This window comes from Centruroides sculpturatus, unplaced genomic scaffold (genome assembly GCF_000671375.1).
Source record: "Centruroides sculpturatus isolate CEXI.00-Female unplaced genomic scaffold, Cexi_2.0 scaffold717, whole genome shotgun sequence".
NCBI lineage: Eukaryota > Metazoa > Arthropoda > Arachnida > Scorpiones > Buthidae > Centruroides > Centruroides sculpturatus.
In genome coordinates this window covers 208,382-223,000 of record NW_019384973.1, presented here as the reverse complement: position 1 = coordinate 223,000, position 14,619 = coordinate 208,382, and the positions used below count along the sequence as shown (strand labels likewise).

General features: G+C 31.4%; 1 protein-coding gene across 1 annotated transcript in view; it reads left to right on the top strand.

Annotated features, from left to right (window-relative positions):
- LOC111632644 (ras-specific guanine nucleotide-releasing factor 2-like) overlaps window positions 1–14,619 on the top strand; it is a 147,154-nt gene that overhangs the window by 93,158 nt on the left and 39,377 nt on the right. The window lies entirely within an intron of this gene.

Sequence of the window (14,619 nt, the reverse complement as noted above, 5' to 3'; positions counted from 1 at the left end):
TATTTACTTATTATTTGCTTTAGTTCATTTATTCATTTTGATATGTAGCGGTCATAAGGATAGTACGGTACATTGTTCATCAAAAATTTATAAGCAATATTAGAATCTAACTTATATTTGGTTAAGTAATTTTAAAAAAATTTGTTAAAGTTATTTTTTATTTACTTAAAACGTTTTCAGGGATATTCCACTTTGGTCTGCATTACAGTTTTATATCAAAAATGACTGTTGTATGTTTACTACATTGTTTTTCTAAAAATTAAAAAAATAAATAAATAAAAGCTGGTTTCAATAATTAAATTTTTAGAGATTAATTGTATCATTATCACATTCTCATTCATCAGTATGTTAAATAGAATTCAAAAACTTGGTATGGTGCTCAAGGTGGCTTTTGCTTTTTTTTTGTTTTTTGTTTTTGTTTTGAACAAATGAAATATATAAAAGATGTTTTTTGTTAATAAATAGCAGTCTTAAAGATTTTATTTTTTGTTAGTAATAACATTAATTTATAGGGATAGGAACCATTATGGCCCCTAAGTTTTTTCCAGGCTCAGGAAAAAATCATCAGCTTTCTCCTCTTGACAGCTCTGGTTACATCATTCTACTGATTATGAATGATGACGACAATAATCTACAGAATAAAACCCAAATAATTTAAAATTGCTATTACATGAAACATACTGTAAGAATTATGTAATTATATAATTATATTTATGTATTAAAAAAATGGCTTCATAGGTTTGTCACAAAAACAAATTTTTAAAATGCTATACAGTAAGACCCCACTTAATGCGGGGGATACATTCCTAGACGACAAAACGCTAAACAAAACAGCGTTAAACAAGGTCATTTTAACACAGAGTAAACAGGGAAAGGGGGACACAGACCAAAAATAAACAGATTTTACTTTAATCTTAAGTTATTTTTATATTAATTTGCATAATAATATATGTTAAATAACACATTAACATATTCACACAGAAATGTAAACTTCACTTTTTGTGATTAAGGTCTTGGCTCTTCTGAAATTCTTGCTTTTTGCAATAAATTGTGTAGTTTCATTTGTTGCTTTTCTTTTCTTTCCTTAAGCAAATGTAAGTAGCAGAGATTGCATTCAAAACGTTTCGTCTCCTTTCAAAATCTGGATCATTTGCTACAATTTGATTAATGATTTTGGTTATTGTTACCAAACTTTTACTAATGAAATCTGTGGAGAAATTCTTTGCGTTCTTTGTTTTCACAATTACTATTTTCCAGTTCTGCATGAATTCCTTGTTCTGCCAGTTCTTGAAGGTTGTCATTGGTAAGGCTCTCACCAGAAACCTACAGTAACTCCTCAATATCCTGCTCATCTACATCTCCTAGTCCTGCTGTATTGATTAGGTTGACAATTTGGTTCTTCTCGTTGAGAATTCTTGGATACCTCCAGCCATACATTCTTCCACATTTCATTCATGTATCGTGGATGCCATAGGAAATATTGACTTCGCTTGGCAGAATTAACTGAAGAATCAGTTAATTCTTGCCAAGCGATATCAATATTGCCTATGGCATCCACGATGTTATATTTTTTCCAAAATTGCACCAAACAAACATAGATTTAAGGAAGTACAGCACTACAACGAATTGCCACCTTTTGCTGATTGGTTTGTGTTTGGGAATAATCGTGTTATATTCGAATTAATGAAATGCCATGATAATTTGAATCAGCATAAATTTTGAGCTTTTTTTTAGGCTTCAAGCAGACTCCATTATATCAAATCAGCGTTAATTGAGGCAGTGTTAAGCAGGGTCTTACTGTATTTTTATGTGCAAAAGGATTTAATGATGGTACTGTTAGTATTGTTTTTAGTATTATAAACCAGTATTTCTCTGTTATCAATCTGCAAACCACTCAAAACTGAGTGACAGATGAAACACAGACCATCTATGCCCTCATTCAACTTCATATTCTGTAAATCACCTTAGATAGTGATAAACAAAATATTTGGTACACAATTGATCTAACAATAGATATATGTGATGCATGAAAATGTTATTTTTTTCTTTGACTAAACAGCATAGAACTGCATTTCAGAAAAATGAGTACGTTAGTCTGCAAACTACCTGGCACATATTTGCAAAATGTCAGTGGTATAAAGATCAAACTTTGAGAACTTCTGTTATAAACAATAGTTATATCTGTAATATTAAATAAACAAAATTTATGTTAAATTTACTTAGAAGTTTTTATAATGAGCATATATGCTTTACTTTCATTGGTCAAATATCATTAATTCCATATTTTACATCTTGTTACAATATTATAATTCAGACATTATTAAATACGTTAATGTCTGCCTGAATAATTTAGAATAATCATTACAGAATATTAAAATAAATTGTAATGTATACTAAAAAATTTACTATTTTCTTTCATCATCATTATTTAATCTACATCAATGAAGATATTATTTTACATTTAATCCTTTTTAAAGAAGACTCATTTCATTGGCAAGATATAATTAATACATACACCAATTCCCTCTTTTTGTCCAGTGGATATGTTCCAAAGAATGATACATAAAAAAATTGTGTAAAAGTATATAGTACATACATCCTGTAAAAAAATGCTTGATAGGATCCACAACTTCAATGAAATGAAAAAATAAGCAATTTACAAAAGAAATTTACATGAGCTTTCTTATTCTGACATCATTTATCATTAATTAACATAATTTGTACATAACTATAATAAACACAAGGCAGCTAAGAAACTTACAATCAACATACAGCATTGTGATGTACAGTACATACAGTACTTTACTGTTCTTGAAAAAGATAAATGAACTCTTGATTTCAACAAAAATAGTAATTTTTTAGTAATAACACAATTTTAACAAAAAGTTAAATTTAACGACATATTATTTTATTGTGACATCATCACATTGCCAGGCTGCAATTTTTAATCATATTTTTAATTTATTTAATTTAAAATGTATGTTCTCCACCTCAAATTAGTAGTGCCCCTGTACATCATACTTTTCCTGTAAGCAATAGTATTGTGCTGGTCATCAATCTAACTCTTTTCAGGGGAAAATTTTTGAATTGAAATAATGTGACTTTCAGCACAAACCGTAAGTTATTATATAATGGGGCCTCCTGCCCCCTAAGCTTTCCATAGCTGGTCTTGATTTACATCTATCTAACTCTGTTTTTGACATTAAGGACAGACAGACAGATGGACAACAGTGGGAATTTATAGATCTACAATTTTTTCAAATTGCAACCCAAAAATGTTCAAATTGGTTTTTTCTTTGTAAAAAAGTTTGATTATGTAAAAAGAGGATAAGTTTTCTTTTGCCAACCACATTATTTCAAAATCATGTAAAAATAATCACATAAAAAGGAGGTTGGGTGTATATAATTGAATGCCTTTTTTCTCAGGAACCACAAAATTTCAGTCTAAAATTGAAGTGAACTTAGAAGAGGGTTTTTAAGAAATTGATGATGATTTCATTTATTGCAATTCATTTTTAATATTTATACATAGTAAACTTTTCTATTACTTCTTTAAAATAAAAATTTAATCATGCTATCTAGACTTCTGTCCAATCCTAGGTAGCATAACTGGTGACACAATCACATGGTAAGAGGCAGTTGCAGATTTGAGTCCTGTTCTGGATGATTCTTTTCTTCTAAAAATTTAATAACAACATCTTTAAATTCATATTGCACTAGCTAATGAAAATGAATGGAATGACAACAACAATAATGTTTATACAACCAAAACAAAGTAGTTTTTTTTTTATTATACGAGTTTATTATATTTTGATTAAATGTACACATATTAATGTACAATATCAATTATTGATATTCATTGTACAGCATTGCAGAATTCAAATATACAGTATATGTAAATTAGTCTTTAATCCAGTTCCTTTTTTGCTTATGTGATAGCACAGCAAGCAAGAAACAAAAACACAAAAATCATCCAACATCTTTTATCCTGACATTATTTCAAAATTTTATTTGGATATGTGGTTAAAAAATCATTCCCTAAAATTTGAGTTTAATGTAAAATTGAGAAATGCTAAATTGAAGTCTAGATTCTATTGTTTTTATGGAGACATTGGGACAATTAAAAATGGATGTATAATCAGAATAAATGTTAAATCAAGAAACATTAAACTGGGATTCCACTATTAATGATAGAATTCTTTGGTTCTGTTTGGTTCTGCTTCTTTTCTTAAAATAAAATTTAAAAAATACTTTAGCATCAAAAAATGCTTTAGTAAAAGTACAGTAGACCCCTATAACGCGGGTTCTTATAATGTAGATTCCTATAACGCAGCGAAAAAATTGCGACAGTATTCATATAAAAATGTTAAAAGGGACGGGTAAAACGTCATTGCCGACTCGTGTCGCAACAGGATTGGTCGAATCTGGACCAATAGTAGACGAGCAGCTGAACTACTTACACTGCGGAGAGTTTAGACGGGTAAGTTGAGTTTACTATCGTCTGTACAGTATGTAAATTAGGTACTGTAAGTCTAATACAGCACTGTAATTTTATACATTTCTTGTGAAAGAAACATTTCTTATTCAACGGCCATAAAAATTATTTATATTAATGATGTCTCCAAAGTTCAACAAATTTTTCACAGAAAAATAACTTATCAGAAATCGCGGCCGCCGTTTGGTGCGCTGCTCCGCGACAAAAACAAGCTTAAGCAATGCCGACATTGAACGGTGCACACTCGGTAAGTAATCTTACAATTTTTTGTTTATAGCATAGTTTATACAGATTATTTTCAAAAAATTATACGTATTTTGGAAATATTGAGTCAAATTAGTCTAGAATTGATTAATTTTATGGAAGAAAACCTTTCAAACAGTCGTAGTCTGTAAACTGCACACGTGACTGTCACATGCGAGTGTCCGTTAGACACATGGCCTGACCGCCGATAGATGGCGCTGAGCCTGGTCTACGGCACGTGGTAGCTCTTCTTTGTCTACGGGCATTCTTTGTGAGACCTCGTGCTAGAGTACACGTGAGTTCAGTGTATCTGTGTTACTCCGAATAAAGTTTACTCAGTCCCTATGGTTCGACTGGACTTCTTTAAAGTGTTCAACGTAACCAAACGTTACAGTGACGGGCTGTGATTGGCTCACGCATTTAAGGATTCCTACAACTCGAAATTCTTATAAAGCAGAATGTATCTACTGCGTTATAAGGGGGTCTACTGTAAAATGAATCAAACATTTTAAATTAGATTTTTTTCAATAACAATTTAATAATTTTCTAAAATTATTCTATATATTTGTGATGAATATTCGTAGTATAATTTTTTCCATAATATTTTTTAATAACTTGATTTACTTGAAAATATATTGCAGGAAGTAAAAACATTTAAAATTTTTTCAGATTGTAAAATGATTTACTTATTAAAAAACCTTCCAAACAAACCAGTTCTAAGAAGTAAAAAATATTTTAATCTTTTTATGGCAGGTTAAGCAAGTTAATATTAGAGAAATTCTTCGAACACTACTGATTATCTTTTTACCCTTTTGCTGGCATGAATAAGAATTTGTCACACCTGCTATTTTCAGTAGGTGTGACAAATTCTTATTCATGCCAGCAAAAGGGTTAATTGAAATATTTTTAGAATTTATGTTTCATCATCAACAGTATAAATGCAGAATTATTTAAGTTCTGAATTTAGAATGATTTTATATTCATATTGCTGATGATGGGATGATAATACTGAAAGCATTTCAAAAGTTTTTTATTTGAAGAAGGTTTGCAATATGATGATGAATTGAAATAAGGAATCATTGTTTACTTGTATAGAAAGTTAATGCTTATTTATTGGTATTCTACAGAATTATACAGAGTGATCAGAAAATTTCTGGCCAAAATTTAAAAGGGGTTAGAGGGGACGAATATAAAAGGATTCGCAGTACATTGCTTGTCCAGAAATGCCGCGTGAAAGTCCTGGAGAGTAAAGAAAATGGAAAGATAAAAGGAAAGAGAGACAAACAAATGTAACAAGCCCTTTATTAACAAGCCCAACCTTTGTGCAGCTCTTCCATTTCCATTCACAGTTCCATACATCAGATGGATATCTGCTAGTTCAGCATTCATGAAGCGCTGCATGTTGTATGAAATCACAGTGGGGAATGACAGCTTCCCACATTGCCAGCTTGTTTCGATTACTCTTCACAGCACCCTCTACCACCTTCACATGGCATTTCCGGACAAGCATTGTACTGCAAATCCTTTTATATTCATCCCCTCTAACCCCCTTTAAATTTTGGCCAGACATTTTCTGATCACCCTGTATAATATTATGGTGATTGGTTTGGATATCAGGATAAAGTTGGAGCACTTTGGTCTAAAAGATCTGTAGTGCATCTCTAAAGAATTATAGCTTCTGAAGTCTCATTTCTTTTAAAAAAATTAAAGATCTGTTTAAACAAAATACAAAAATTGACATAAATTATTTTCAAAATAGGTAAATGAAGATGATAAAATTCTGCAGAAATACTAGGGTACTGTACTGTACATATTCACATAATATATGAATAATTATCTCCTCATCAAAATCATATTAAACAATAATAAGCTGAAAAAGAAACTGTCAACAAATAAGCAAATTTTCAATATTTATAGGAATTAACTTTTTGAAGTTGTAAAGAAAACATTATTTGGCTATAGTTAATAGTTGTGACTACTGATTGCATTACTGGTAAATAAGGAAAATTATATCCTGGTAAATTTACTGGTAATTAATTTTTTTACTGGTATTTCAGTAAAAAATGTTAATTAACCCGATGTTTATTTTCCTAAAATTACCTTTTCTCTCATCCCATACCATAGTGAAAAAACAGGGCAGGTGGTGATGGGTCATTCCATTTGTAATTTAAAGTTACTAAAAGGAATTTTCTAATCTGTTTATAACTCGATTTCCTCGATTCCAAAAAGATGTGTTGTTTTTGCTTTAGAGATAGCTGAGATGCAAAAGGAAACTTCTTACCAAGTCTTGATTTAAAATAGTTCATAAATATGTGCTGACTGAAAACACGATTTACATAGTAAGTAATATTATTTTCCGTTTCTTTACAAACATTATCAATGTTTGTCATAATGGAATTATGATCGTAATTAAACTGGATTAAGCGCAAGACTCATAGAAGCTTGTTTTTAATTTTGTGTGTTTCTTGTTCATTGCTGTGTGCTTTATTGACGCTGGAGTCAGATTTTGTAAAATTCAGATATTGGAATCTTTATTGTGAGATTAATTGAAACAGAAATAAAAGAACACATTAATAAAAACATAAATAAAAATAGAAAATACCTTTTTCCCTAATACAGTATGTTTTACATTTATTGTAGTAATGAGTTGTCTAAACTGATAAAAAACTTGAAAATAAATGGTGTTCAATAATTCTGTCAGTAATTCAGTTTCATTTTAAATCATTTGTTAATACGAATTTACTGATAAATTACCGATAAACTGATAATTCCAAATATAATTACCAATAAACCGGTAATGCAATACCCAGTAAATTTGCAATCACTAGTTGTGACTGATTTCTTTTATTGATTTACTAACAAGGGGATCTTACGGTCTTGGAAATTCAGTTTGGGATGAGACTTTGCAGGTTAGTAGTATATCTCAAGGGTGTCCACCTAGAAGAATTGTAAAGCGCACTAGCCAGAAGATTCCGAGAAAAAGGGCTCTAAAGTTTTAATCTCAGCTCATATACTGGTTGATTTTACACTATGGCAGTGCAGAGAAATGGCTGAATTTTTAAAACAATTAAAAAAAAAGTTGCAAGTGAGTTTGCTACAGAATCAGCCATTTCTCTGCAATGCCATAGTGTAAAATTGATCAGTATATGAGCTGAGATTAAAACTTTAGAGTCCTTTTTTATTGGAATCTTCTGGCTAGTGCGCTTTACAATTTCTCTGGTTGGACACCCTTGAGGTATACTACTAACCTGTGAAGTATTATTCCAAACTGAATTTTTGAGACCGTAAGGTCCCCTTGTAAGAGAGACATTCTTATTAATTGTACTTGAAAAAATATTATTAGAGACCATCCATTGATTACATGTGCAGTTTGAGGGAGAGAGTCACAAAAAATACATTATTGTACACAATGGGGAGGGAAGAGACCAAGACATTGTCTATGTGAACTTTTTTAGTAGTATTAGTTGGCATATGAATTTGTTCTTATAAGCTTACTAGTCAGGTGAATAAACTGTGTGAAATGTATATTAGTAAAGTAGAACAGCTAAAATGTTTCTTGGTGTCTAATTGAAAACATTCCCCAAAAGGTGTGATAAGTTCAGATTAGAATTAATATAGAATCTTGATAACATTAAATTAAATTTTAACAGAAAGACAAGAAGCAAATTTTTAATATACTATCAGTTTAAAAATTTCTACCAATATTTTCTAAGTCATTTCTTCAATGTCAGGGATAGGTTTGCCAACCATCCTCCATTGAACTACATTGTTCTTTCATTCTCCTTTTATCAATAATGTCATTCTTTTGAGTACAGTTTTAATTGTTTGTTTTTGTTTAATTTTACTTTATTTATGATGGTTTAATATTTTATTTTCTTATTCTAAAGTAATACTTTTGCCTTTATCACTCACTAACAGGAGTAAGACAGGAGTAAGACACTACTATTAGTCAAAGTCAGACAAGCATATAAAATTTAGGGACTTAATTAAAATGGTGTTGAGCAACAGTTGGTAATAATTCTAACATTGAAATTAAAACCCTATTTGTTGTCAGTTTAATGTTTTTTAATTTACAATTAATCAACAAATTAATTTATGTTCTCCATTGTAACTATGTTAGTGCAATATTTTCCTTTTTTGTACAAGAACATTGGCAAATTAATTAATCAGGAGGTTTGCAAGCTATTGTACATGGTGATTATAATTAGGGGGAGAAGATTTGCAAAAAGTACATAATTGTACACAGCTGGGAGGGAAGGGAATGAAAAGTGGCTCAAATACACTACACACATAACGGATATCCCCTAAAGCAGGAGAATTTTTTAAAAGAATCAAGAATATGTAATCAGTCAGAATTCACCAAAAGCAATGCTGCTACTGCTAAATGGCGTTCCATTTAGCCGCATCGCTTTTTCAAGAAGTGCTATAACTCTGATACAGAAAACTGTAGTATTCATTTTACCTGAAGATGGTAACTGTACTTTAATGAAAGTGCTCGTGAACATTTTATATTTATATTTTAATTATTCACCATGGTAACGCCACAGCACGTAAGTGATTTTACAATAATTTGTATTTTGTTATATTCTGTCAAGAAGATATCTTTCTTGAGTTCAAAAATTTTGGTCTAAATAAAGCTGAAACCAATAGTTAAGACTATAAAAAGTAGTCATCAACTTTCCATCAGAATAGAGTGGAATGGAATGTAAATACCATATTTTATGGCATATTGGATTCACAGGTATATAAGACACAAACTCATTTTAGTACAGAATATATAGGAAAAAATATTTAGTGAATTTAAGCTACTCTGCACCTTTGGCACTTGGCCCCAACAATTTTTTATTGTACTCTGGTCTAAAAAAGTAAAATTATAATGCACACTTTTACTTCAGCCACATTTAAGGGAAATACAAGAATTTAAAAGAAGTCATTTACAATTAATATTTATCATTAAAATATTTAACATAAATACATGCAGAAGCTACTTAGCTATAGAAAAAAATAAATAAAATAAAAATAATTGTGTGTTTAATTAAACAATAACATTTTTTTTCAAGAGTTGGGCTAGGTAAAAGTTACCTATAGTGTACTGAAGACTGTTTAGGGGATTCATTAGTCTATAGAAGATCTCAACTTCACATATAAAAATCAGGGTGTTTTTTATTTTTAGCTTTTTATTCGAAAAAGGTTGCATCCTATATGCCAAAAATATGGTAGATTTAAAGAACTGATCTATTTCTTAAAGTTCTTGCTCTAGAAATAATAAGACTAGATATCTATTGATAATAGTATAATTTGGGTAATAATTCATGTGATGTTTATGAATTCTTACATACACACAAGTTCAAATAGTAATTATTTATACTGTTAATGTACAGTAGATTCAGTAATGGATACAACTACTGAAGATCATATATATTACTACACTAATTTAGAAAACCAAGAATATCATATTAGTTACATCAAACATCATCTACAGGTTATCTAAAGATATAGCTTAATTCAAATATGCATTGAATTATATTGCTTCTTCAATTATAAAATACTGCATCAAATATGCAATTAATTATAAGATGTGATCCAGAAATTCTGAGAGATGGTGTTTATTGCCAGAAATATTTTATACATTTAGAAATAACCACTATGTGCATTTAGGCATTTATCCCATCTATTTAGAAGCCAGTGGATAGCTTTATGGAAGCACTTTTAGGCATTGTCTGGAGTTATGTTTAGACAGCATCTTTGATGTCATTGTTCAACAAGAACTCCATTCCTTTAAGAGTTTTCTTTAGAGGCCCAAACAAATGATAATTGCAAAGTGTGAGTGTAGATAAATAAAAGGTGGGTATTTCATAATCTCCCAGTTGAACTGTTAGTATATCTGTGAACTTCTCACAACTTTTGGATTTTACTGTTTTGCAAAGGCATTCAAGAAATGAGCAGTAGTATGTGACATTGACTGTTTCATTCCAGGCCATAAAAGTCAGCAATAGGCCTTTCTTGTCAAAAAAAGTTTTAGTAAGATTTTTCTAGTGCCCAGATCTTCTTAGAAGAGAGTAATAGAAGTATCTCCATTTCAGCGGAGATACTTCTATTACTCTCTTGCATTATGATTCATCCCCATAATAATGTATTGAATGAAGGTACTTTCTTCATTTCTTTCTTTCTTATATATTTCCACCTGCTCAAGATGTTTGAGAAAGGGTTGCTTAGAAGAGCTATATAAGAGGCATGCACTGTCAAAGTCTGCATCAACGTCTGGGTCAGAGGCAAAGATAGCCAATGCAGTGTTGGCCAATCCTTTCATGATGGAAGTCTGATGTTCCCTGAGACAAGTGTTTAAAGGGAGTGTTGTAGTATCTATGTATTCTAAGTAGCAGCTGGATCTATGATCGGTGATGGGGATAGAGTAGATGCCTGGTTAGAAGTACATGGCCAGACAGTCTTTAGTGTTACGGAAGAGGGAGGAGGTACTTCTACAGAAAACTAAATGAAAGTTATTTTTCTTGGATATTTCCTTGTATAAGGAGGCTAGTTTTCTGTCATAAGTGACGGTCCTATAAAATGTATCCCAGGTGCGATTTTTCAGTGAGGCAGAAGTGGCAGGGGAAAGATGACATGTCCTTTAATAGTCTGTGGAGAGTAACCATACTGATTTGCACACTGGGTGATTGTTTCTAATGATCACCTAGTATGCAACTCAGGAGCTCTGTATCTCTGTCATTCATGTCCAATGAATGGATGAAGGCCCTACAAATTAAGGCCTGTTGCCTTCAAAGGAAAAGAAAGAAGTATGGCAAAGTAGATCAGCTAGTTCTAAAATGTTATGGTGGTGTTTATCAGGTTATGGTGATGGTGCTCTCTATCAGACACTTTGTGCAAATTAGGTATTCAGCAGCTTGAGACCACCGTCCTTTCCACCTTCATCAACCACATACTCCTATATACACGGTATATAGCGACATTCTCATAATCTGGCAGAACAAATCCCGTATCCAAGAATTCCTGCAAAAAAATCAACAACCCTCACGGTCTTTGGTTCTGCCTTGAACAAGACAATGCTCAAACTATTCATTTCCTGGACCTTCAGCTTTCCTCATCCAAAGGATGTATCACTACACAGGTTTATAGAAAACCTACACACCACCTGACCTTTATTCTTGCCCCTTCCCACGATCCATTCACCTTCAAGATGGCTGGGTTCAGGGCCTTAATTTGTAGTGCCTTCACCCATTCATTGGACATGCATGACAGAGATACAGAGCTCCTGAGTTGCATACTAGATGATGATTAGAAACAATCACCCAGTACACAACTCAGTATGGTTACTCTCCACAGACTATTAAAGGCCTTATTCGTCATGTTTCCCCTGCCGCTTCTGTCTCACTGAAAAATTGCACCTGGGATACATTTTACAGGACTGTCACTTATGACAGAAAACTAGCCTCCTTATACAAGGAAATATCCAAGAAAAATAACTTTCATTTAGTCTTCTGTAGAAGTCCCTCCTCCCTCCTCCAAAACACTAAAGACTGTCTGGCCATGTACTTCTAACCAGGCATCTACTCTATCCCCATCACTGATCATAGATCCAGCCTCTATTTAGAATACATAGATAGTACAACACTCCTTTAAACACTTGTCTCAGGGAACATCAGACTTTCATCATGAAAGGATTGGTCAACATTGCATTGGCTATCTTTGCCTCTGACCCAGACATTGATGCAGACTTTGACAGTGCATGCCTCTTACATAGTTCTTCCAGGCAACCCTTTCTCAAACAACTGGAGCAGGTGGAAATATATAAGACCACTCACAATAACACTATTAACAATTTTTGCAATGTTGACTCGTTCCCCACTGCATGGAAGTTTTTCTTCAAATTATAAATCTTACTATCTCCCCTTCCCTTTCTCTCTTCTTATGTCACCTCCCCTCTTCACATGTGTATGACAATTCCCTATTGTTTCAGCAGCTTGGGTTAGTTTGCCTGATGATGCCCATTCAACACAAGTGAAAACATTAGCACTTATTAAAAATTTGCTGGATTTTAGGTTCTTTTAGAGGTTTTAATTCAAGTATACCCAGTTTTGAATGGTACTATAGTATGATTTAATTATGATATTTTACTAATACAAAAGGATTCACAAAAACATGAGGAAAGATAATCATATTCAAAGAAATCAAAAATCACACTGAGAGATTTGCAATCTTTGTATGGAATTGATTTTATTTTTATTATTAATTTTAATTCATGTATTTATTTTAATTCACTTTAACTTCATTATAAATTTGAGAATAGAATGCTAGGCTGAGAAGCTTATTTTTACTTTTTGGATACTAATGGTGCAAACCTAAGTTGTAGTTTAACCTTATGAGTTATTTTTATATAGAATATAACCCAAAAATCAGCAACTCTTACTCCTGTACATATAGTCAGTCAGTCACTGACTTTTTTACTTGACGTGGAGTCACTGTCCATTTAGTGTTATATTTAGTATTTAATTATTGTTATAACTTACCTTGCCATTATTAGCAAGTGCAACTAATTGCTTAGACTCAAAAGTAATTTTCTAATGTACTGGCCATTATAAATCACACATGAACTGTGCTTTATAATTTTAGATTTTAAAATTTCATTGCACTACAAGGAAACTTCTGGTACAATGAAATGACAATAATCTTTATTTGCTAATGAAAACATATTCCTGCAGATTATATGTCACTGATAATAAACTTTTTTCCATGAAAAATTGTTCTCATGAATTACAGGCAGAAAATTACAGTAAATCTTGGAGATTACTTGTTAAGTAAATACGTAGAGTGGATGTCACGCCAACAATTTTTCTCTTGAATCAGGAGATTACTTATTCAATAGATTAATCAAAAGAAAATCTGTGGTTTTAATATATCCAAACAAGGCTGCTAGGGATACCTATTTCATACTGCTCTTTCAAAAGCTCTCTGAATCTTGTTAACTAATTTACTCAGGATTGGCATAATTGCATTAATGGGATCTTTTTCTAGCCTCATGCATTGGTCTCCTTCAATTAAATCTATTAACATTTTAATGTGTACAGTACATTCTTTTTTATTAAAGCCAAATGATTACAGTATATATTTAGATCACATCATTTAGTTAGATATATATTTGTATGTATATATGTATATTCTTTCTTATTATATTTCCTTTGTTTTATTGGCTCTAGAAGAAGAATAAGCTTTTCTCTTTTGCTTTCCAACTTAAGAACTGACATTGACTTACAGAGCAATTCATTATTAAAATCAATTTAATTCAATTCACAAGAAGGTACCTTATATAATGTACCTTTTTGTTTGCACTTGCATTTTAGACAGAAAGTCCCTCTTCAGTTGCTTGTATATTTGATATCCATAATGTTGAACACTATTGGAAAAACTTAGGTATTGGCAGGAGCTCAACTCTACAATTCATCCCATAATCATGGGCCCAATATGTAAATGCTTAAGTTTTACTGATGGTTACCCCACTAAATATAAGAGCAACTGAAGAAGAACTTTCTATCTAAAATGTAAATTGCAATGGAAAAATGCTTCATATTATAACTCTCTTTTTAAAGAGATTTGTAAATTGAGTTAAATTGATTTTAATAAAGAATTGCTCTTAGTTCCTAAGTTAGAAAATAAAAGAGGACATTAAAAACATTGAATCAACAAGATTAAAAAAAAATAAGCTGATTTTTATCCATCCATCATTTAAAATTTTTTAAGCCTTCTCTTTTATTCCTTCTCTACAGTTTACTCTCTCATTTTGCTAAGTTCATGAGCCATCATCCATCTCAAATATTCTTTATTAACTTCATCCATCATCGAAATCAGTCTCTCAGTATCACCATTTC